General features: G+C 35.6%; 1 protein-coding gene across 2 annotated transcripts in view; it reads right to left on the bottom strand.

The window, feature by feature from the left end:
* Positions 1-26973, bottom strand: part of Igsf11 (immunoglobulin superfamily member 11) — a 156755-nt gene that overhangs the window by 24637 nt on the left and 105145 nt on the right. The gene's annotated exons all lie outside the window — the stretch shown is intronic.

Genomic DNA, 26973 nt, shown 5'->3' with positions numbered 1-26973 from the left:
ACTTTGGAAAATAGTTTCAGTTTCGCAAACTTAGACATAAACATACCATATAACTCAGCAATGCCATTTCCTAGGAGTCTACCCAAGTAAAATGAAAATTTGTCTGCACAGAGACTTGTACAAGAAGGTCATAGCAGCTTGTTCATATCATCCCCCAAGATGGAAATAATGCAAATATCCATCTGCTGATGAATGGAGAAACAAAATGTAGTCTATTCATACAATGGAATGCTATTCAGAAATAAAACGCATCAAATTAGTCCTTAGTATGGGCTTGCTGCACTCTAGATGTCAGGTAGCAATAACAGCAGTGTCACAGTAGTCATTATAGAATTAGAAAACTATGTGCCTCAAAAGACAAAAAAAATTATGTGCAAAAATTTATGTTACAACATGGATAAGCCTCTCAAAAACATTTTGCTACATTAATGAAGCCAGATCTAAAATACTGCACAATATATGATTCCACATATATAAAATGTCGAGAAAAGGCAAATCTCCAGAGACAGGAGACAGATTACTGGCTATATGGAGCTGGAGAGGAAGCAGTACAGGCACTGATGCAAATAGGCTCAAATGGGACTTCTTAGAAAGGTGGTGGAAAACTTCTAAAATGAGATTGCTGTAATGGTTGTATAACTCCATGCATTTAGAGAAATTACTGAGTTTACACTTTAAATGGGTGATTTTTATGGAATGTAAATTATACTCGGTAACACTGATAAAATAAAAAAAGAAAGAAAGAACACAGTGACTCATCAGAGCAAACTCTCAGCAAATCAAATCAACTGTTATCTCTTTTGCAAAGAATGACTGCTCCCTGTAATGATGGAACAGTATGGAAATAACAGGAGATTAAAATAGGTCAGGGAGACCCTACAAAGCAGCTGTTCTATATCATATAAAATACATTAAGTCTATGGCAGGATCTCAAACTGTTTTATTTTGAAGCAACAGTATCCTAATTCTCCTAAAAAAGTAACACAATAACATACTGTTAAGATTACAACTAGTTTTAAAAATGTACATAACACCTTCCTTCTATAGAACTTCATGTTCTTCACATATAGTCTGATGATGTTCTCAGGAGTTTATTTGCAAAATAAATGTTTCATAAAATAAGCCATCTATGATAAATGATCAAGCACTTGATAATATCAGGGAAAGTCTCTAAGTTAAATAACATTGAGGGGGGTAGTATCTGGGTTTTAAAAAGGAAGTTGAAAGAACCTCGGGGGTTAGACACCTTTGAAAGGGAAAGTTATTTGATCATGTAGCAGGCAACTAATAAAAGCAGCAGCTACCTCCTGGGACAGAAATAGGTCATGGAAGTATACATGCTACACTGATGTAGTAAATACTACTAGAGATATTTTTAAGGCTAAATATGGAAGCCATCCTGGCCATAGCACCTGTACTGCTGCATGCTTCAGACAATACTCCGAGGCCGGAGTGAAGGGCCTACACAGCAACCTACACAGCAGGATGCGTAGCCTACATGCTCAGCTCACTAATCTCAAACTGAACCCACACAATTTTTGACAAAAAAAAATTTTTTAAATATATAAACTAAGATGAAAAACAAATATTCAGATAGGAAAAACTACCAAAGTAGAGTAAGCAGATGAAGAGTAGATGCACAGGACAGGGTTGGAAGCTGGGAAACAGAGCAGGCCTGCTGGCAGGGAAAGAGCCTCTGGGGTAACAGAAGCTGTAAAAGACCAACTTAATCTACTTCACATTTCTATGAAGGCTTAACCCTGAAATCTCAAGTTTTGAGATAGTTGTAGAAAAAATAGTCTAGATAAGTTGTTTTTAGAACTTGTGAAGATCTGGGTTTGAAGCTGGACTGTGGAAAACTGACTCTCACATATAATTAGCTCTGTGGCTCCAGACGAGTCACTTCATCTCCAAGTCTGTTGCTTCATCTGTACAACAGGGATAAATACCATGACCCATCCTGGAAGGGTATGATGAGGGCAGTACCAGATCCTGAGGATGACCATGACCACTGCTACCACTGCAACCTGACATCTAGAGCACAGCAAGCCCATACTAAGCACTGTACAGATGTACCCATTTAGTCCCATGAGGTGTCTTCTGACAGTATCCTCATTTTACAGAGAAAACTGAAGCCTAGAGGAAATTACAAACTAGCTCAAGGTCACATAATCACCTAGTTAAAAAGTGATATGGTCTAGATTCAAACCCAGGCAGCACGCTTATAGAAACTAGAATGAACGTTACATAAAGCCATTAGAGAAAACACCCTTTACCTCGTGCTACAGATCAGCTTCAGTCACCTAATTCTTGTCGTCCTCTCTCCTGTAAGATTAGGAGAGTTTTTCCAAGGGGACCCCTTACAATGGGTTTTGAATGCCATTCTCTGGGCACCTTTTACTGAAGGGATAGATTGCTCGCTCGCTCACTCTCTCTCTCTCTCTCTCTCTCTCTCAACACTTCAATGCCTCATGCAATGGAACTTCCTCTTTGCATTTAAATATTTAAATATTCTCAACTATTTCGACCTAAAACAAATCCTACCTCCCTACACCCTACAGGTCTCTCCTAAAGTTTGCTCTAATTCTTCATGTTAGTCTTTTTGAAAGAACTGTCTATACTCCCTCTCTCCATAGACTCCAACTCAATCTTTAATACATTCTGGCCCCATCTCCACCTTGCACTTCTTAAAATTGTTCCCCCTAGGATTCCCAGAGACCTTCTTGTGACTGTACAGCACCTATAATCATTCTTAGACCCTCAGAAGCTGATCTATAGGTTTAGAAGCATCTTACAGAGATAAGCATTCCCTGTTCCTTGAAACACACTTTTCCCTTAGCTTCAGAGATATAATATACACCTGGTGAGGGAGGGGCTGCAGGGACGAAGCATCCTTCCAGGCCATGCCCCCACTGACCCACCTCCCTCCAGCCACATCCCACTTGCCTACAGTTACTACCCAGTCAGTCCATTCAAACTTAGATGAACTAATTAGGTTACAGCTCTAATAAACTAAGCATTCACCTCTGAATATCCCTGCCTTCACAGGAGCTTTATAGGAACACCTCATATACAAACCATAATACTTTCCCTGCCCCCCTCACCCCTCCAAATTGGGCTTCTTTCTAATTTTCTCTATTTAGTGAATGGCTACAATGGTCAAGCAAGAAATTTAGAAATCTTTCTTAACCCCTATTTTTTCATCATCTCCTAAACCAAACATGATCTAATCTGATCCATTTTGTCAATTAAATTTCTCTTGACTTCTTAATCAGAACCTTTGCTCTGTCCTCTGTCTTTCCATCTCATTTGCTTTGCTCCAAACACCAACCTTTTTACTTAGTAACTTACTCTCCTTCTTATTAGCACAAATGTTAACCCTATTATAGAAAAGTCTCCTCTGACCTCAGTCTAATCCCATGTCTCAGTGTCAGAACACTATCCAAGTTTGCAGTTATACTTAAATATGATTATTTAACATATCTTCACCTGTATACTGTAAGGTCTGAGGAAGCACACAATAGGAACTCAATAAATACATGTTGTTAAGTTGATGTAATCCAATTCCTTCAATTTTTGCATGAAAGCAACAAAGAGGTAGTTTGTCTAAGGTCTTATGGTTAGGATCTGCATCTTCTGATTTTCAATAATGTATGTTTTCTACAATACCAAATTCTTTCACCAATCATGTCTCAGAAAACAAGTATGACAATACCATCAGCTGTACTGTAATCAAGGAGATATTTCTTTAAAAATAGGATTATTATGCAAAAGCTCAATTTATTTGTAAATACATCTGCTCTTCTCTTTCTCAACAGAATCATTTTAAATGACAGTTATTCTCTTTGTCTACCAGCATTCTTTATGGAACAGGATTTTAAAAGAAAGTCATCTAAGACTTTAAGATATCATACATGAGATATCAAAGAGAATTTTAAGACAGACTACCCTGGAGATTTGTACAAAGAAGGCTAAAAACTGGCTATGCGACATTGACTTCTATGCTGGGAGCAAATGGGCCAGGAGAGAAAGCTTGTAAGGAGGCTTCGTAGAGAGAATGTTAAGTTAGAGCTGTGTACTGTAAGACCCATCCCATTCGCACTGTGAAAAAAGGGCCTATACCCCTATATGTATTAGGGCAAAGGATGCTTAGATGTGAACAAATATAAATACTGGTGCACAGTCATCAGGTCTTCTGGCCAAGAGACCTTCCTGATGGGATCTCAGCAGAAGGAAGACAGAGACCTCTAGATCCCCAAAGCATGTATACTTGGCATTCTGAGAATTACATAGAAATTTCTGTGTACAAACTAAGATTTTTTGTGTGTATTATGTTTAAACTAAAGAAATCAGAAAAGTTGTGTAACATGTTTTAGTTTTCATCTAGAAGAATTTTTTTTTTATCTTGAACAAGTTTAAGGAATGTGAAAGATAAAATAATGTTGTTTTGTGTTTGTGTCTCAGGGACTCTTAACATATCAACTTAACTAAATATTATAAAAAAATTCTGAGAGCATAAGAAGGAGGGAGGTGGGTGTTTTTCACATTTGAAATGCTTAACTTTTTTCAGCTTATAAAAAAGCAACCAAAATCCTACTTCCTTTTAGAGTGTATTTCCATGTTTGAAATTCTAGGCAAGAATTTAAACTTTAATGCTAAATATTGAATTAAAAATTCACTTAAGACATCCTACAATTTGCAATATTTACATGTAAAATGCATAATTTAAAAGTTGAATTGGTAACATTTTGCAGTCCTGAATCTTTTCTTACTACTTTCACCCAAGAAAAATTAAGTCAACTCATGAATTCTGAATGACTCAGCTATTAAATTTAAAAAACACGTAAAAGTACATGGACATGGTTCCTCTGAGTAGTTGAAATAATGTTATAGTTGTCTATACTCTTTCTTTAGACCCTATTTCCCATAATTTAAAGCAGAAAGAAATGCACATTATCTCAGACCAAGAAGTACATGTCAGAGGGAAAGAAGTTGGCAGCAAAGAGGCCTTAAAAATCCTAAAAGGGATCATCCATAGTACACAGCCAAGAGAACAAACCAAGGACATTTTATAGCATTCTGCCAGCTGCTACTCAAATGACATGCAATCTCCCCTGAAAACCCATCAGAGCTAGAGCACCAAAAGCTCACAACGGGGACCGTCCAAGTAATCCAACTGAGATTTCAAAATATTCTCTGGTGTCTATGGAGCATGTGCTCCTATTTCAAATTAGCCCAACTGCCAGAATGCTCCCATGTGGGAATGCAGTCAACAAAGCATCAAAAGGACCTTATGGCATTTTGGGACACTTGTGTTATCCTTTGCCTTGAATTTTAATATAAGCAATCACAAAACTCCTTGGTTTACATCATTCCCATATAATGTATCTTGATTTAAAATATATAATATAAATCAATTTAACCTATTCCAATTATTTTATAGTTCCATCAGGCAAATAAATTTTAAAATAATAAAATTCTATACCATACTCTGTTTCCTGAAGAAACTAAGGAATAGTATAATTTTCTAATACTGTAGTGATTTTTAAAACAAATCACTCTCTCTTCACATTTTAACCAAACGTTATTTAGATGGTGTAATCCATCTATATACTTATTATTACAGGACCATTTTTAACACTGTCATCTGAACTATAAAATAATGCTGTGCTAACTGAAATTAAATTATGTTTGGGGCATCAACAGAGGACTAAATGAAATGATGGTCAATATCTGGTTAATTTTATCAATGTAGATGGCTCTATTATACACTGGTCATCTACATTAATTTTTAGGACCACTGTCAAACTTCTACTTGGTTTTATGCCATATTATATAATCATTTTATTGTTGGTATACAAAGGCAGGCTACCATAATATTATATATCCTTATTTTCTGGCAGAAGCATTAAATGGTCATTACATAGTCTATGTTTCATGGTATTATATTTCTATGGTACCACAGTTCCCCTTCAGATGTTCTTTTAGTGTCTTCTTATTAACTCCACCCCTTCAAACCCAAACATTCCTCAGAGACCACCCCAAAGGCAAAGGGAATGCCAAGGAACCTAAGCACAGAAATGTTTTCCTTAGGTATAATTTCAAAGAGTAGACCAAGGAACAGGGCAGGGACCCAAACACTTGTACTTAGTCAATGCTCGCTCTCTAGATTGAATTACTACTCTTTGTCACTTTGATTCCTTCATGTTACAGCATATTTATTAAGTGGATGGCATTTACTCTGCAATATCTCCTAATACCTGGTGTGTATTTTATCAGAATCGTTTTTAGCAAATTTCCCATCATTATCACCCTTTCCTGATTTCATATCTGGCTATGTGCCTAAGGTATTCTGTTTCACTTAGAAATCCCCTTGAAAGGGTGACCATAATCTGCAAGGGTAAAAGTAGAGGAGTCCTTCAGAATAATTACAACAGAGTGCCAAAAATAGGTGTCAGATAATTTATATACATATTTTGTTTGGTTCATATTGTATGACCCACTCTGTGTTTGTAAATAACTTTGAATTTCTTATAATTACATAATACAAAAATCTAGGTTACTGATTTAGCTAGAAAAATAGTTATATCAGGCCTGCATTTCACATGGCAATTTATTAATGGTTGCACTTTTAGACAAAGTATGGCCTCTCCATTCTGCCACAATCCCCACCATCCCCTATTATCCACATACAGCCTACATTACTCAGTCATGCTACCTGCCTGACTCCTTATGGGCATTTGTGTTTGTAAACCATTTCTTAACCAGAATATATAAAGAACCCAAAGTATCTCACAACAAAAAAGATGTAATCCAATCAAAAAATGGCCAAGGAGCTGAACTGAGACACTGCTCAAAAGAAGTACAATTGATCAATAACTATATGAAAACGATGTTCAACATCTTCAGCCACTAGGGAAATGCAAACCAAAACTACATTGAGATTCTATCTCACCCCAATCAGAAGGCAATTATCAAGGAAACAAAAAATAACAAATGCTGATGAGGATATGGGATAAAAGGAACCCTTATACACCACTGGTAGGAATGTAAACTAGTACAGCTAAGACTAGAACTACCATATGATTCAACTATACCACTCCCAACTATATACCAGAAGAAATCAAAATTGGCATATAATAGAGATATGAGTTTACTGTGGCACTATTACAATAGGCAAGTTATAGAATCATTCTAAATTAAAAGATGAACACTAAAAATTGAACAGAGATGAACAGAGAAAGAAGATAAGGCATGTACACATAACAGTATTATTCTGCCATAAAGAAGACAAAAATCATGTCATTGAAAAAAATGGATTAAACTGTAGATCATCATGTTAAGCAAAATAAGCCAGACTCAAAAAGACTAGTATTGCATGTTTTCTCTCATATGGAGAATCTGGGGGTGAAACAAAGAAGAAATGAAGGTAATAAGCCTTTTTAAAAAAATAGACAGCTAATACGATCAATCTTTATGGTAAAGACTTTCCTCCTATGATCAGAAATTATGAAGAGATCGCTCTTCCCACTTCTACTATTGTAGGTCCTAGCCACTACAATAAGAAAAAAAAATGAAAAGAAAAAGAAAGAAATAAAAAGGGAAAAGATTAGAAGGGAAAAAAGCCAAGCTGTACTTTTTGTATATAATAATCATCTACATTAAAAACTCTTATGAAAATCTACAAAAAAAGCAACTAATCTAATAAATGTGTTTACTAAGGTGGCAGAAATTAAGGACAACATGTAAATATCACATGTAATCTATACAATAACAATGAATATTGGGACATTAATTTTTAAATGATACTTTTCATAATAGCATCAAAACCATAAAATGGTTAAGAATTACATTTTAAAAATGTGTAAGATGTATATAATGAAAATTATAAAGCTTTCCTGAGAGAATTGTAAGGACTTAAATGTTAAATTAAATAGGGATACTAAGACAATGAATCAAAAGACTTATTACTGTTAAGATGCCAGTTCTCTCCAAATTTATCAATAGATTGAATGCAATTCCAATCAAATTTTTAGTAAGCTATCAAGCTACTTCTAAAAAGTCTGAAAAAATGAAGATTGGCCAAATTTTGGAAAAGAAATAATTTTTGAGAATTTATTGTCTGATTTTAAAGTTATAACAAAATAAGAGAGCAACGAAAAGATAGTAAATATAAAGTCCTTACATTTTATACAAAAAATTTTATATAAAAAGTATATAAGAAAACAGCAAATATAAAGGAAGCAAGATAATGTGATACAGGCATAAGGACAGCCATATACAGTCTAGAAAAACAAACACTCATATATAGTCAACTGATTTCCATCAAAGGTGTGAGAGCACTAATAGAGGGAAAGGATACACTTTTAAAAAACCAACACTAGAAAAAAATTGACCCCAAGTGTAGAAATATTAGTTCTTCCCATACTCTGATTTCAGGTTAGGAAAAGGTTTCTGGCATAGGCTACAAAATACATATTAAAAAATTGATAAATTAGACTCCATCAAAATTAAGTTTCTTGTCTCCAAAAGACACTAATAAGAAAATAAAAGTCATAGTTTGGAACAAAATATTTTTAAAACATATCAAGTAATTCATAAAGCATAACATGCATTTAAAATACCTCTTAAAATTTAACAAAACCCAACTTTTAAAATGCATGAAAATTGGACACTTCACCATAGAAAACATATGAATGAGTAATAAACTATTGAAAAGACATTCAACTCTATTAGTCAGGAGGAAATTTAAGCCACACCAAGATACTACAAAACATCAACTGTATGAGTTATATTAAAATGACTACGAATGGCAAGTGTTGACAAGAATATGGAGCAACTCTCACTCTCATACGCTTTCAGAGAAAATGCAAAGCATTTCTGTGAATATGAAAACACATTCACAGTGTCTCACAAAATTAAACATACACTTAACTATATGATCTAGTAATTCAAGCCCTAGGTATTTATCCAAGAAAAGTAAAAATGTACATCCACAAAAAATTTATATGTAAATATTGAGTTTCTTTACTCACAATAACCAAAAACCTGGAAACTCAAATGTCTGTCTTGCAAATGGATAAAACCGAGGAATAGCCCTTGAATGGAATATTATTCATGAATCAACAAGCAAACAAACAAGCAAAAAATAATGATCTATGCAACATGGATAAATACCAAAGGCAATCATCTACTGTTTTAAAAAATCTAATTGTGGAACAATAAAAACTATGGGGATACAAAACAAATTGACAGTGCCAGGTGCCGGAGCTGGGGCTATGGAGAAGAGGGGGCAGAGAATGACTACTTAGGGGTAAGAGGAAACTCTTTGGGATGGTGTAGAAATATTCCACATCATGCTTGTGGTGGTGATCATAAGAATATAAACAATTGTTAAAATGCAAGAAACTATACATCTAAAATGGGGACTTTTATTGTATATAAATTATATTTTAATCTGATTATTTTTGAAAAAAATGTTGAGAAACTCATAAAATCACTCAGATGACTGAGGAAACAAACAAGGATAATCTTCCAGAAAACATGCAAAATCTACAATGTAAAATTGACTAGATGAGGAAATGGCTGCAGCTGTCTTTGTCACCAAACCCCAAATGCCAGAACCTTACTGCAACTACTAATAATGCCAGTCCTGCATCAGGCAGTCCACCCTACAACACCCTGCAAAACCACTCTTGACTGCTTGACCTTCTGTCCATGCCTGGGACAGAAGGTCAGCATAGAGTGCATTTACTCCTGTTGTTCTCTTCCAAGTCACATCTCACCTATGGTATCTGACTGGAGAGCCCTAAATCCAAGCCGCATGCATGGGAGGCTAGAAATTTGGATGTTCACTTCTAAAACTGGGGAGGTACTCCTAAGGTAGGAATTTCTCCAAGTGGAAGTATTATTCAAACTAGGATGGCCAGGAGAGGAGGGGTCAAGATGACAGAGTAGGGGAGGTTACTTTCTAGGCTGCTCCATGGTGCAAGACCAGGAAAGCAGGCAAATAACTTCTCTTTGAGGTGGGTGAAAAAATGAATCCTACTGAGATTTAATACTGGACTCTCAGATCAGCCTAGGGAGAAGGTTGGATAGAATAAAAACTTAAGAAAAAACCCGCCAGTTGCTGCCAATGCAGTCCATTGCAAGCAAGTTGGAGAAGGGGACTAAGAAAACCCACATTTCAGATGGCACCTTGATATGTCTTGAAACAGAAAAATCAGTGATCAAGAACATTGGCAATATGATCCAGCGGATGAGCTAGCTACACTTTATTTTCAGATGAGAAAGACGTACTGCATCTCACAGTAGCCTACAAGGAGCCAGGACACCTGCCATCTTTTCCCACTGTACTGGTGGGGTCCAAACCCAGGCACCCAGACCTTTGTAATTACAGCTGGGTCTGAAAACCTGATCTGGCAGAGGCCAGTCAGGCCACCCAGTGTGGCTAGAACACCAGGAGAAATTCAGGAATGGAGAGAACTGTATCCAGGGTAATTAATGCAAGACACCTAAGCCACACTGGGCGCCTCTCATTCTTTGAGTCTCACTATTCCTAAGACCAGCTAGGGAAAACTGGGAACTTGATTGGGCAGGGGAAGAGGTGGAAGGTAGGGTTTGGTGGTGAATGTGGACTTTGTGACTAAGCCCAGGAGGCTGAGATATGGGAGCCGTGGGAGGCAGAGGAGGGCAAAGGACCAGCTTCTCTGCTCCAGCGGAACCCAGAGTAGTTCCAGCAGCACAGACTCTCAGCGCAGATCGAAAGCAGCTGGGTGCTGGAGGTCTGCTGATTTAAAAGCTTCAGACCAAATGTCATTCAACAAAGTATGGGGGTCTAGCTAGACTGAAACTCTACCTCTAGGAGCTCTGCCTTTAGGAGCCCTTTCACAGAACTCTACAGTGACCCCTTACTTTGAGTGAAGCAAACAACACCCTCCAACCCACCCCACCCCATACAGCTGAGAAGGGAAGCAGAGAATGGGCAACATCCACAAAAAGAAGGAATTGACAGTATGGGACTATTACCCTTGCACACAGTACCTACCTCAAAGAAAAATGGAAAGACAACTGGGAACTGACAACCAACATATAATATTATAAACAATTTTTTTGACAATCACAATGGAAACAATTCATTAATCTTCTATCAAGAACCTTTTAAATTTTTTTTTATTTTTTGTGTGCTGAATGGTCCATGGACATTTGTATATATACATATTTGTCTTTCTTCTCATTTCTAGCATTTCTTGAAGGTAGTTATATTCTTGACTCTGTCTTTTGAGGCCTAGGATTTTTGTTTAGCATACCTTGGTTTTGTTTTATATTGTTTTTCTCCTATTTCCCTTAATTTTCTTCCTCTCTTCTTTCGGTAACAGTCAAGTTCTGTTGTTTTTTACTTCTCCTTTTATTCTTTACTACTAGTCTCTCATCCTCCCTCTCAATTATTACATCCTACATCTGCTTTGCATTCTACTTCTTCACCCTTTTGAAATATCAAACCCGTTTGCAAACATAATATTTCAACTGTTGGCAATTGCTTATCACAGTCTTTCTGGGTCAGTTAACATTTTAGATGCCAAAATAGAAACTAAGTAGTTAGTTTAATGCTGAATATTGATTACATTGGTTGTTATTATTTGTCCCCCCTAAAACCTGAAGTAACAGAAATCTTCAGGAACACTGTAAATTCAAAGGGTAGAAGCTCTGCCACCTCATATTCTTAGTAGTAAATAGGTTAATAAACAGCATGAAAAAGCAAGCAACAAACCATCTCAAACAAATCAAAATATCTCATTAATAGAATCTATCAGAATAGAGGAAATGTCAGAGAAGGAATTTAGAAATTTCATAATTAAACTGATCTACAAGGTAAAAGATGATGTAAGGAATGAAATCTGAGAAAAAATTCAAGAAGTGAAGGATCACTTCAATAAGGAGATATAAATCCTGAAGAAGAATCAATTGGGGATTCTTGAAATGAAGGAATCAATAAACCAAATTTAAAGTTCAATGGAAAGCATCACCAACAGACTATATCACTTGGATGAGTTTCAGACAAAGAAGACAAAATGTATAATCTGGAAAATAAAGTTGATCGTGGAGAAAAGATATTAATAGACCATGAAGAGAACTTTGAAGAAAAATGAGATAACATGAAAAGACAAAATTTAAGATTTATTGGGACAGATGAAGGCTCAGAAATACAAATCAAAGGAATGTACAACCTTTTCAATGAAATGATTTTATAAAATTTCCCAAACCTAAAAAATGAAATGGAAAATCAAATATGGGAGGCTTTTAGGACTCCAAATACACTAAATTACAACACCAAGGCACATCATTATGAAAATGCCCAACATACAGAATAAGGATAAATTTTTTAAAGGCTACCTCAGAAAAATTACAGGTCACATTTAGAGGAAGACCAATCCAGATCTCAGTTGGTTTTTCAACCTAGATCCTAAGCAGTAGGCAGGTCTTAGAATAATATATACCAAGCTTTGAAAGAAAATGGATGCCAACCAAGAATATTATACCTGGCAAAACTAAGCTTCAGATTTGATAATGAAATTAAAACCTTTCACAATAAATCAAAGTTAAAAGAATTCACAACTACAAAGCCTGCACTACAAAACATACTCAATAAAATACTTCATAAAGAAGAAATAAAAAATAAAAGTGAAAACCAGCAAAGGGAAGAACTACACCACAAGAATAGTGAATCAATGGAGAAATGAATTCAAATTAAAAACCAGAAATGAATCAAAATGACAGGGTAATAAAAATCATTTCTCACTAATAGCACTGAGTGTAAGTGATCTAAACTCATCAATTAACGGATACAGACTGACAGACTGGATTAAAAAACAAGACCCAACAATATGCTATTTCCAAGAGACTCACCTCATAGGCAAAGACATTCATAGACTGAAGGTAAAAGGGTGGGAAAAAACATTTCATTCACATGGATCTCATAAACAAGCAGAAGATTCTATACTCATTTGAGATAAAGTAGACTTCAAGCCAAGTTAATCAGAAAGGACAGAAGAGGCCATTTCATACTGCTTAAGGGAATTATACAAGAAATAATGATCATAAATATTTATGTCTCTAACAATGGAACATACATCAAACAAACCCTTCTCAACTTCAAGAATCAAGTAGACCACAACACAATAATACTGGGTGACTTTAACATGCCTCTCTCATCATTGGATAGATCATCCAAACCAAAACTAAGCAAGAGAGCTATAGAATTAAAACCAACACAATTCATAATTTAGACTTAACAGACATATATAAAATATTACATCCATCAATGACTGAATATACTTTTTTCTCAGCAGCACACAGATCATTTTCTAAAACAGACTACATCTTAGGCCATGAAGCAATGCTTAACATATAAAAAACAGTAGAAATAAGGTCTTGCATTCTATAAGATCATAAAGGAATGAAATTAGAAATTAATGATATAATAAAAAATAGAAGCTACTCTAACACCTGGAGATTAATAATATGCTACTGAATAACCAATGGATAGCAGAAGAAACCAGGAATTAAATAAAAAATACTTATAGGTAAATGAGACTAACAACAACATATCAAAATCTCTAGGACACTATAAAGGCAGTTCTAAGAAGAAAGCTCACAGCACTGAGCTCAATCATTAAAAGAATATAAAGTCACCAAATAAACAACCTAACATTACACCTCAAGGTCCTAGTAAAAGAAGAACAAATGAACACTAAAAGCAGAAGACAGGAAACAATTAGAATCAGAGTCAAATATCAATGAAATAGGGGAAAAAAATCAAAAAGTCAATGAAACAAAAAGTTGATTCTTTCAAAAACATCAATAGTATTGATAAACCCTTAGCCATACTAACCAAGAGAAAGGGAAAAATCTCAAATTTCTAAAATTTGTGATGAAAAAGTAAGTATCATCACAGACACCACTGAAATAGAATAATCAGAAACTATTTGGAAAAGTTATACTCCAATAAAATAGAAAAACTTTAAAACATTAACAAATTTCTAGAGACATAAGACCTACCCAAATTGAGTCCAGAAGACACAGAAAGTTTAGAGATCAATTTCAATGAACTTGAAAATACCATCGAAAGTCTACCAATAAAGAAAAATCCCAGGACCAGAGGATTCTCAGCTGAGTTCAACCAGACCTTCAAAGAAGAACTAATATCAATCCTCCTCAAAAAGGAAGGAACCCTTCCAAACTCATTCTATTTGGTATCACCCTGATACCAAAACCAGACAAAGACACATCAAGGAAAGAAAATTTCAGACCAATATTCCTAATGAACATAGATGCAAAAATTCTGAATAAAATACTGATAAACTGCCTACAAAGATACACATAAAAGATAATTACACCATGATCAGGTGGGTTTTATTCTAAGGATGCAAAGTTGGTTCACCATACAGAAATCAATAAATGTAATTAACCATATCAAAAGACTTAAAGACAACAATCACAAGATTATCTCAATAGATGAACAAAAAAAAGCATTTGACAAAATACAGCACCCCTTGATGTTCAAAACACTAGAAAAACTAGGGATAATAGAAACATACCTCAACATTGTAAAAGCAATATACATTAAACCAAGGCCAACATCATTCTAAATGGAGAAAAATTGAAAGCATTCCCTCTAAAACCTGGGACAAGACAGGGATGGCCTCTTTCATCACCTCTATTCAACATAGTCCTTGAAATTCTAGCCAGACCAATTAGAAGAAATAAATTAAAGGGATACAAATAGGAAAACAGCTCAAACTATCCCTATTTGCCAAGGACATGATTCTGTATTTAGAAGACCAACCCCCCAAAAAAAATTCTACCAGAAAACTTCTAGAAATCATAAACAAATTCAACAAAGTAGCAAGATATAAAATTAACACTCATAAATCAATTGTATTCCTATACACCAATGGAGAATCAGCTGAAAATTAGAAAAAGTATCCCATTCATAATAGCCTCAAAAAAAAAAAAAAAAAAAAACCCTTGGAATCAATCTAACAAAAGAGGTGAAAGACCTCTACAATGAAAACTACAGAACACTAAAGAAAGGAATTGAAGAACACCTTAGAAGATGGAAAGATCTTCCATGTTCTTGGATACGCAGAATTAATATAAAAATGGCCATACTACAAAAAGCGCTATGTGGATTTAATACAATTCCTATTAAAATTCCAATGATGTTATTCATACATGCAGAAAAAGCAATCATGAGATTCATGTGGAAAAATAAGAGGCTCAGAATAGCCAAAGCCATCCTGAGTGAGAAAAGTAACCTTAAATTATACTACAGAGCTATAGTAACAAAAAAGGCATGGTACCGCACCAAAACAGACACGAATACCAATAGAGCAGAATATAAGACACTGAGATGAACCCACATAAATACAGTTATCCCATACTAGACAAAAGCACCATAAACATACATTGGAGAAAAGATAGCCTCTTCAACAAATGATGCTGGGGAAACTGGAAATCCTATATAGCAGTCTCCTCTCACATTCAACTCAAAGTGAATCAAAGACCTAGGCATTAGACCAGAAAACCTACACCTATTAGAAGAAAATGTAGGCCTAGTACTCTGTCATGTCAGCTTAGGAACCAATTCCTCAACAAGACTCCTAAAGCTCAAGAAGTAAAATTAAGAATCAATAAATGGGATGGTATCAAAGTAAAAAGCTTCTTCACATCAAAGGAAACAATCAAGAGCTGAAGAGAGAGACCCTACAGAATGGGAGAAAATCTTGCCACCTCAGATAGAGTAGTTAATCTCCAGGATATATAAAGAACTCAAAAAACTTAACAAAAAACAAACAAATGACCCAAATAATAAATGGGCAAAGGAACTGAACAGACAGCTCACAGAGAAATATGAATGGTCAATAAACATATGAAAAAATGTTTAACATCTCTAGCAATTAGAGAAAGGCAAATTAAAATCACTGTGAAATTTCATCTCGCTCCTGTCAGAATGGCAACAATCAAGAATATAGTAACAATAAATGTTGGTAAGGATGTGGAGAAAGGAGCACGCTCATACAGTCTTGGTGGGGCTGCAAATTGGTACAGCCACTCTAGAAAGCAGTGTGGAGATTCCTCAGAAAACTTGGAATGGAACCACAATTTGATCCAGTTATCCCACTCTTCAGTATATACCCAAAGGACTTAAAAATCACATTACTATAGTGATGCAGCCACATCAATGTTTATAGCAGCTCAATCCACAATAGCTAAGCTATGGAACCAACCTAGGTGCCCCTAAAACAGATGAATGGATAGAGAAAATGTGGTAAACATACATAATGGATATTACTCAGTCAAAAAAAAAAATGACTTTATGACATTTGCCAGGAAATGGATAGAACTGGAAACTCATGCTAAGCAAAATAAGTCAATCCCAAATAACCAAAGGTCAAATGTTGTCTCTGCTATGTGGATGTCAGCACACAACAAGAGAGGCAGGGGAAGAACAGAAGTTCAATGAATTAGACAAAGGGGAATGAAAGGAAGGGAGTGGGGACAGGAATAGGAAAGACAGTGGAATGAATCTGACTTAACTTTCCTATGTACCTATAAGAATACACCACAGTGAATCCCACCATCATGTACAACCACAAGACTGGGGTCCTAATTAGAATAAGACAGATTCCATGTTCATATAAATATGTCAGATATACTCTGTCATGTGTAACCAAAAAGAAAAAAGAAAAAAAAAAAAAGATAGCCAGCCATGAATAGGACAAATGTTGACTACAGAAAACAGTAAATGAAAACATTAAAAACTGTCTTCCTCATCCTTTCCCTTACCTCCTCCAAGCCTATTCTTGTCCAGTCCCCATACTCCCTCATCTCATAGTCTTTGCAAAGTAGGAAGCAGAAATGACTGAAAACCAACAGGTTCCTATCTGCTGTGAAGCCTGTATTCTAAGGAAGCTGTTTGCGGAGAGGCAGGAGGAGCACCTCTGAGCCCGAGGCAGAATAAAGGGTCTTCAAAAGGGGAATGGAAGTTGGACAAGTTCCCTGACAAGAGGGAACTCACGTTCTACTTTACTTGGAAGACAAAAAAAAAAATTGCGCCTCATAAAGGATGGTGGTCCCTGGACACTGTGTCTCTGTCATTGCAAGATTCCCTGTATTCCAGGAGCCACAAAAGCTGCAGAGCAACAAGTCTTCAAAGGACCTTAAACCTGAAAGGGGGAAACACCAGCAGAAAATCAGAGGCAACCCCGAGTTTTGGCTCTTTAAGAGACCTTGGAGTGTGGCAAAGGGAGCCACAATAATTGAAATACAATGGCCTGCCACATGGGAAAGAAAAGAGTTTAAGATTTAAAGTCAACTAGATTTAAAGAAGACAGAGGAGCCAGGTGCAGTGGCACATGCCTGTAATCCCAGCAGCCTGGGAGGCTAAGGCAGGAGGATCATGAGTTCAAAGTCAGCCTCAGCAAAAGTGAGGTGTTAAATGAGCACTCGGTGAGACCCTGTCTCTAAATAAAATATAAAATAGGGTTGGGGATGTGGCTCAGTGATCAAGTGCCCTGAGTTCAATCCTTAGTACCCCCCAAAAAAGGAGACAAAGGAACAGGCATATTTGCAAGCCTTTGTGGAGCCTAGAAATGATAAATATAATTTTAAAATAATTCTTAATGCCTCAAGGACTAGATGAAGGACTTCATCTCTGAGTTTTCAAACTGCAGAAATTGTAGTTTAGAGTCAAGGGAGAGATGGGGAGAGAAAACTGTCATTTATCTAGCAACTATTTTTTCAGTGTTTCATGCCTGCCTTGTATTACAGTGGTAATCCTCTAGCCAAATCCGAACTTGCAAGAGACTGTTCTTTTTCATCAGGAAAAAAATTCAAAATTACTTAGTTTTCTGAAAAATCTAATCTTTCAACTTGAATAATATCTAGGCTGAAAAGAATGTATTATCCTTTCCTGGTTTAGTTTTGCTTATTTACAGAGTAATTTTTATTTTGGTAGGCCTTTCTGACATTGTGATACCGTAGCTGAATGTTCCTATCAGTCTGGTTACCAGATTGAAGATTTATATTGGGAAGTGCTATCTAAGGCTTCCAGATGGCAAAAGGCCAGATAAATGGCCTTTGCTGTGAAATAGAAGCATGTATTCTCAACTTCCCCACTTGGTTGAATACATCCCCACTTGACTATAATAAGCAAGCTCTATTTGTTTAATGAAGCATTCATATGATAAAACTGGCTAAATCAACAAGTAGAGTTATTTATGAACAAATAAAGCCATCCGAAACCATCAGGAAGGATGTTATATTCTGAAACCGATCCTTTTTAAAAATGGCTCAACTGAAATGTTTTACTCTTATTCACCAATAATAGGGCCTCCTTCTAAATTGATTGCTATTTTTTAAAAATTTCTTGTTTTTCTAGATATGTTTGTGTCAGTACTAAGTTTAACTTTTAACTAGTTTAAAGCATTCTTAGGAGCATACAATATGAAAAAATAAGAGATGTGAAATGTGGAAATGGGGAGTTTGGTTAACCTTTCAGAAGCTCTTTGAAATCTAGAAATATCAAGAAAGATACTATGGCATTATAACCAGGCCCTGACAATGTATTCAAGTACTTCCTGTAGCTTCCCAAACCCTGCTGAATCTAAGCTTCACCCCTCTTTTCAGCCAGTCTTACGGCACTTTCTTCCACGGTGAACTTTTCTCAGATTCAGCAATTCACTGGGTACTCCTCATTACCTCATTTTTTTTTTTCCTCTCTCTCTCTCTCTCTCACACACACACACACACACACACAGACCAAAAAAAAAAAAAAAAAAAAAAAAATTGTAACTCAGACTCATCCTTCAGATTTCAAAATCCTGCTGATCTTCAGAACAGGTTATGCTTCCTTTCGAAATGTTTCCATGGCAGCCTGTACTTGAAACCACCTATCATGACACTTCAAATTATCTCAGAGTAGGTCTTTCTCAAATTCTCAGGTAGAAACTATATGCCCAGGTTCTAGCATACAAAGATCATAATATGAAAAATGTCCAATATTTTATATATATGATATTTATCAAGAACTTCTATGCCATGTCCTGTTCTAAGCACTTTATTATAAAGCTTAGTAAGAAACAAGACTTGGAGCTGGTATGATAATTAATCACACAGGAGGACACCAAGGCCCAGAGAGGCAGTTGGGTCTCAGACCAATGTGTAATGTCACTCCAGACTTTTCCTAACTGCTACCCCATACAGCCTCCTAGTAATGGTGAAAAGAGACTTGGAATTTAGATACAGCAACCAACTTACTATATTCTTGACGTGGTATTTAAACCCTTTGAGCCTTAGTTTTTGGCATTTTTTAAGCAAAGGGATAAAAATAACTACATCACAGAATCATTTTGAAAAAGAGTACATTAAACCGCATGGCACAAAGGAGGTTTTTAATAAATGGTAATAGACTCTGATCTCAGAAAAATATCCTCAAGTTATAAGTAGTAAGACTTATATGAATAGACTCATAATTGTTGGTAGCATGAAATGTTTCAAGAAAATTATGGTCATACTCGTATTTTGACACCTACAGCTCTGATATTTTTATTATTATTGAAACACATATAAGGTTACTCATAAGCACAAGTTAAGAAAAGCGTATTTTGGCATATCACATTTCTATACCCTCCACAAGCAGAAAGTGAAAAGATTGAATACTCTTATGAAAAAGCAATAGTGAAATTCAAAAATGAAATGCAAAGGAAACTTAGAAAAGAAACACTAGAAAACAAAAATTATTAGGAAATAAAAAGACGAATCTAAAGGAAACTAAAAGTAGTGAAGAAAGAAAAAGCAAGAAAAAAGTGGGGGAAGGAAATCTAGATAGAAGCACTGTATTGTTGACAGCATCTAATCCACTGATTAATGTTATTTCTAAGCAGATTAGCCAAATCCTAACTGTTCTACATCGGATTCTTTCTCTAAGCTTTTCCTCCCTCATATAGACAAATAAAAAATAAATAATTTAAACAGATGAATAAAACAGAAGAGAAAACACCTACACAAAATAAAAATGCCCTGTGTAGATGATTCACCCTTCTGTCCTTTTATTCTGTAAACACTCTAAAATGACAAAAGTGGGAAAGCCTAAAAGTGGAAGAGAATTAGTTCTGTATAAATTTTGAAGTACAGCATCAAGCCCTCCTTCCTTCAGCAATAGGTGCTGCAGTACTGAATATCAATCACAGAAGAAGGGTGCATAAAAAGAAGTGGTGTGGTGGGGACTATTATTTCTGTCCAGAAACAGAAAAGAATGTTTGATCCTTTTATGCTTTTCTTTATCATAACCTTCTCCATAGCAAAAAGAACCACAATGGCAAGAAATGTAAGGGAAGATCAAAAATACACAATTTATATAACACACAACAAATATACAAGAGATACAACTGATCTTTTCATTCTCTACTAATTTTTCTAATGTTTCTTTTCTGTTCTTTCTTTGCATTTTATTTTTAAATATACTTAATTATTTTAAGGAATGGGCAAGGAACTGATGTCTGACCAGGGAAAGTTGTGTACATGGTGGTATATACATCCTGCACAACTGCTGAATTCAGGCAAGGGGGGAAAATTACGTACTCCCTCTGAAATCTAATACTATAGAAGACTAATCACTAAAATACAGAATTAAGCTAGCAGAGTATAATTATGGGATTTTTTTGTATGTGTTTTTGTTTTTGTTTTTTTGTGGTATTGGGAGTTTAACCCAAGGGCATAATATCTCTGAGCAACATTCCCAGACCTTTTTTGTTGTTTGTTTGTTTGTTTATTGATATATTTTTTAGTTGTCAGTGGACATTTATTTATTTATATGCAGTGCTGAGAATCGAACCCAGTGCCTCATACATGCTAGGCAAGCACTCTACCACTGAGCCACAACCCCAGGCCATTTTTATTTTGAAACAGTGTCTCTCTAAGTTGCCCAGGTTGGCCTTGAACATATGATCCTTCTGCCTCAGGATCCTGAGTAGCTGGGTTTACAGGTGTACACCACCATGTCCAGCTAGTATAATTCTTATTTTCTTATAGCACTTAAATTGCGAACATTTATAGCACTTTACAGCAGATTTAGTCTCAGAGATGAGCCTATTTTACTACAAAAAGAAAAAACAGTCTTTTAAGGTCTAACAGTTTTCAGTGTTTGGTCCAGAGGAATGGGCTTAAATACCCATTTTTGTAGTGCAGCATTTATATTAGAGGACTGTGACTTTCTGTCCCTTGTACACTATACTGCTGGAGGACTTTGCACCCCTATTAGTGCTTCTCCAGAGTTTAAAACTAGAAACAGTCACCAGTGACAAGAATATTATGCAAAGTAATGCAACAGAGAGGCACACTCTTTGGGTACTATTTAACTGCTTGGTTAACACATGTGCACAAAACATACGATTTCTTATGCACAAAAGGTTCTGCAACAAGGTAGGTGTGGGAAGCACAATTTTACAGGAAAAGCATGCACAGAACCACTTCATGGAAAAATAAAACAAATCTCCTAGGGTGGAGATGACCGTGACATTAAATGAATGCATGTCCTCTTTGAGATTTGCTCTGCAAAGGGACTGACTTTTAGAGATCTCTTCATTGCTTCCCTTTCTGATCTTTGGGTACCCAATGTCCATCTCAGAAGGTGCTACATACCTGTCAGAAGCCTACAGTAGAATCCAGAAGATCTCCCACTAGGGGATTTTCAGAAATTCACTATTGAATTGCTATTTATCATATATTGTGGCAACCTAGGTTTCCTCACTACATGGTTTGGCTTTATTATGGGTTCAAAAGATATATTTATATCTGATATTTGGCTATTATAGGAAGTTACATTTTTGCCATTTGAATATTTTATTATTTAAAAATTAATAGGTTCAACACCGAGGTCGGATGCCATCGCTGAGCCTGCCCCCTGACACCGAGGTCAGACGCCATCGCTGAGCCTGCCCGCCTGCTCCCTACTGCTGAGGGACACTGCGCCTGCCTCTGTGCTGACTCAGCACACCCTGACTGGGGCTCCCCAGCTTCTTTGGAGGCTGGTGCAGGCATTTTGAATTTTTCCTGAGGGCGTGGTCATCATCATTAGAAGGGCGGCTCCCTTCCTGAGACACCTACAGGAGACTGGAGGCCCTTTGACAGGTACCTATATTTACTCACTTTCATCCTACACCCTTTCCCATCCTCTTGTTCACAACTAGAAATACTGTAAATAGTAATCAAATTCATTCTGTTTATTTTTAAAATGTTAAAGTCTTTATAGGGGCTATCTGGGTTAGGGCTACATTTTCTCTGTATTGGGTGCTATTGGTATTGATCTCTGCTTCAAAGGAGAAGTAGTAGAAAAATGCAGGGTCATAATAAACCTGCAGGGGGGGACCTTCAGTATCTCTGATCTTCACTGCTAGAGGGGAATATATAGAAACAATATGAAAAAACAGGAGAAGAAGGTGTCCCTACAAACCAAGATGCTATTGTGATAGAATCCAATGACAGCATGGCAGTAGAAATGACAGAAAAAGAGTTTAGAATCTGCATAATTAAAATGATCCATGAAGTAAAAGATGAGATAAGAGAGCAAATGAAGGCAATGCATGACCATTCCAAAAGACAGTTAAAAGAGCAAATGCAAGAAGCAAAAGAACACTTCAATAAAGAGAGAGAGATTCTGAAAAAAAAAAAAAAAAAACAAATACTTGAAATGAAAGAAAAAATAAACCAAATTAAAAACTCAATAGAAAGCATCACCAACAGAATAGACCTCATGGAAGGCAGAATAACAGACAATGAAGACAAAATATTTAATCTTGAAAATAAAGTTGAACAAATTGAGAAGATGTTAAGAAGTCATGAACGGAACCTCCAAGAATTATGGGATATCATGAAAAGACAGAGTTTAAGAATTATTGGGATTGAGGAAGGCACAGAAATACAAACCAAAGGCATGAACAACCTGTTTGATGAAATAATATCAGAAAATTTCCCAAACCTGAAAAATGAAATGGAAAATCAAATACAAGAGGCTTACAGAACACCAGGTGCACAAAACTAAAACAGATCTACACCAAGACACATTATAATGAAAATACCTCACATACAAAATAAAGGTAGGATTTGAAAGTCTGCAAGAGAAAAGCGTCAGATTACATATAAGGGGAAATCAATACGGATATCAGCAGATTTCTCAGCCCAGATTCTAAAAGCAAGAAGGGCCTAGAACAATATATTTCAAGCTCTGAAAGAACACGGATACCAACTAAGAATCCTATACCCAGCAAAACTAACCTTCAGACTTGACAATGAAATAAAATCTTTCCATGATAAACAAAAGTTAAAAGAATTTACAAATAGAAAGCCTGCCCTACAGAACATTCTCAGCAAAATATTTCATGAGGAGGAAATGAAAAGCAACAATACAAGTCAGTAAAAGGAGGAACTACCCTAAAGGAAAAGCCAATCAAAGGACAAGTAAAAAAACAAAAATAAGCCAAAATGACCAGGAATACAAATCATATCTCGATAATAACCCTGAATTGTCAATGGCTTAAATTCAATAATCAAAAGACATAGACTGGCAGATTGAATTAAAAAGAAAGACCCAACAATACACTGCCTTTAAGAGACTCATCTCATAGAAAAAGACATCCACAGACTAAAGGTGAAAGGATGGGGAAAAACATACCATGCACATGAACCCAGTAAAAGTAGACTTCAAATCTAAGTCTCTACCCTCATATATCAGATAAAGTAGACTTCAAATCTAAGTTAGTCAGAAGGGATAAAGACAGACATTTCATACTGCTTAAGGGAAGCATAAAAAAGCAAGATGTAACAATTTCAAGTATTTATGTCCCAAACAATGGAGCATCTATGTATATCAAACAAACCTTTCTCAATTTTAAGAATCAAATAGACCAAAACACATTAATAGAGGGGGACTTTAACATACCGCTCTCACCACTGTATAGATCCTCCAAACAAAAACTGAACAAAGAAACTATAGAACTAAATAATACAATCAATGACATAGACTTAATGGATATTTACAGAGTATTTCATCCATCATCGAGCAAATATACGTACTTCTCAGCAGTTCATGGATCCTTCTCCAAAATAGACCATATGCTATGCCACAGAAAAGCCATTAGTAAATACAAAAAATAGAGATCCTACCCTGTATCCTATAAGACCATAATGGAATGCAATTGGAAATGAATGATAAAATAATAAACAAAAACTACTCATACACTTGGAGACTAAATAATATGATATTTAATGATGCAATGATAACAAAAGACATCAGGGAAGAAATAAAATTCTTAGAGGTAAATGAGAACAATGACACAACATACCCAAATCTCTGGGACACTATGAAAGCAGTACTAGGAGGAAAGTTCATTGCATTGAGCTCATACATTAAAAAAATTAAAAGTCAACAACTAAATGACCTAACATTATATCTCAAACCCCTAGAAAAAGAAGAACAGATCAACACCAAAAATAGTAGAAAACAGGAAATAATTAAAATCAGAGCTGAAATCAATGAAATTGAAACAAGAGAAACAATTCAAAAAATTGACAAAACAAAAAGTTTGTTCTTTGAAAAAGTAAAGAAAATTGATAAACCCCTAGCCATACTAACAAAGAGAAGGAGAGAGAAAACTCAAATTACTAGAATTTGTGATGAAAAAAGAAAGATCACGACAGACACCATTGAAATACATAACATAATTAGAAATTACTTTGAAAATCTATACTCCGACAAAATAGAAAATATTGAAGACATCGACAAATTTTTAGAGATATATGATCCTCCCAAACTGAATCAGGAAGATATACACAGTCTAAACAGATCAATTTCAAGCACTGAAATAGAAGAAGCCATCAAAAGCCTACCAACCAAGAAAAGCCCAGGACCAGATGGATTCTCAGTCAAATTCTACAAGATCTTCAAAGAAGAACTGATACCATTACTCCTCAACGTATTCCAGGAAATAGAAAAGGAGGGAACCCTTCCAAATTCATTCTATGAAGCTAGTATCACTCTGATACCAAAACCAGACAAAGACACATCAAGGAAAGAAAACTTTAGACCAATATCCCTGATGAACACAGATGCAAAAATCCTTAATGAAATACTGACAAATTGTGCTGGGAAAACTGGAAATCCATCTGCAGTAAAATGAAATTAAACCCCTATTTCTCACCCTGCACAAAACTCAACTCAAAATGGATCCAAGACACAGGAATTAGACAAGAGACTCTGCACCTAATAGAAGAAAGAGTAGGCTTGAATCTTCATCATGTTGGCTTAGGATCAGTCTTCCTCAACAAGACTCCCAAAGTACAAGATATCAAAGCAAGAATCAATAAATAGGATGGACTCAAACTAAAGCTTTTTCTCAGCAAAGGATACAATCAAGAATGTGAAGAGAGAGCCTACAGAGTGGGAGAAAATCTTTTCCACACACACTTCAGATAGAGCACTTATCTCCAAAATTTATAAAGAACTTACAAAACTTAACACCAAAAATACAAAGAACCCAATCAATAAATGGACCAAGGAACTGGACAGACACTTTACAGAAGATGACACACAGGCAATTAATAAATATATGAAAAGTGTTCAACATCTCTAGTAATTAGAGAAATGCAAATTAAAACAACTCTAAGATTTCACCTTACTCCAATTAGAATGGCTATTATCAAGAACACAAACAATAATAAGTGTTGGCGTGGATGTGAAGAAAAAGGCACACTTATACATTGCTGGTGGAGTTGCAAATTGGTGCAGCCACTCTGGAAAGCAGTATGGAGAATCCTCAGAAAGCTTGGAATGGACCCACCTTTTAACCCAGTTATCCCACTCCTTGGTTTATACCCAAAGGACCTAAAATCAGCAAACTACAGTAACACAGCCACATCAATGTTATAAACAGCTCAGTTCACAATAGCTAGATTGTGGAACCAACCTAGATGCCCTTCAACAGATGAATGGATAAAGAAACTCTGGTATATACACACAATGGAATACTAGTCAGCCATAAAGAATAATAATATTATGGCATTTACAAATAAATGGATGGAATTGGAGAATATCATGCTAATGAAATAAGTCAAGCCCCAAAAACCAAAAACTGGATGTTTTCCCTGATAAGTGAAGAATGATATATAATGGGGGTGGAGGTTGGGGAATGAGAGAAGAATGAGGGAACTTTAGAATATGTAGAAGGAAATGAGAGGAAGAGGGTATGAAAAATGGTGGAATGAGACAGGACATCATGGTGGAATGAGACAGGACATCATTATCCTATATACATGTATGATTACACAAATTGTATGAATCTACATTGTGTACAACCACAGAAACGAAATGATGTACCCCATTTGTGTACAATGAATCAGAAGGCAGTTTGTAAAAAATTAAAAGCTAAATAAAAAATAATAAGTTTAATAATTAATAGGTTCATGATAGAAAAATAGGAGGTCAGCAATCGAATCACACAAATATTTTTAGATGGCCTTTAAAACTATTTAAATGTGCTCAGTAATAATTTCAATTACATAGAGATGTTATTATCTCCAAAACTGATTTAATAGAAATTATGACAATTATTGGTAAAGCTGAGGGAACAGGTACTTCATGCACACCTTGTGGTAATATAAATTAGAAAACTCTTATGAAGGCACATTTTGCAAAATGTAACAAATATACAGATGGGTTTAGGGTCTAGGCTACGTCTGGAGGTTTGTCATGAAGACATGGTTCAATAATATATAAAATATATCTACACAAAATATTCATAGCAGTAAAGTTCATAATTCCAATGTGCTATAAACAACTTAAATGCCCAAATGTAGAAAAGTAGTTGAGAAACTTTGATCCAACCACATAGTGGGGTACTGTTAAGCTATTAAGTAAGA

This window comes from Sciurus carolinensis, chromosome 9, assembly GCF_902686445.1.
Source record: "Sciurus carolinensis chromosome 9, mSciCar1.2, whole genome shotgun sequence".
NCBI classification, from domain to species: domain Eukaryota; kingdom Metazoa; phylum Chordata; class Mammalia; order Rodentia; family Sciuridae; genus Sciurus; species Sciurus carolinensis.
The sequence above is the reverse complement of the archived record's forward strand: the minus strand, read 5'-3'. Positions and strand labels throughout refer to the sequence as shown.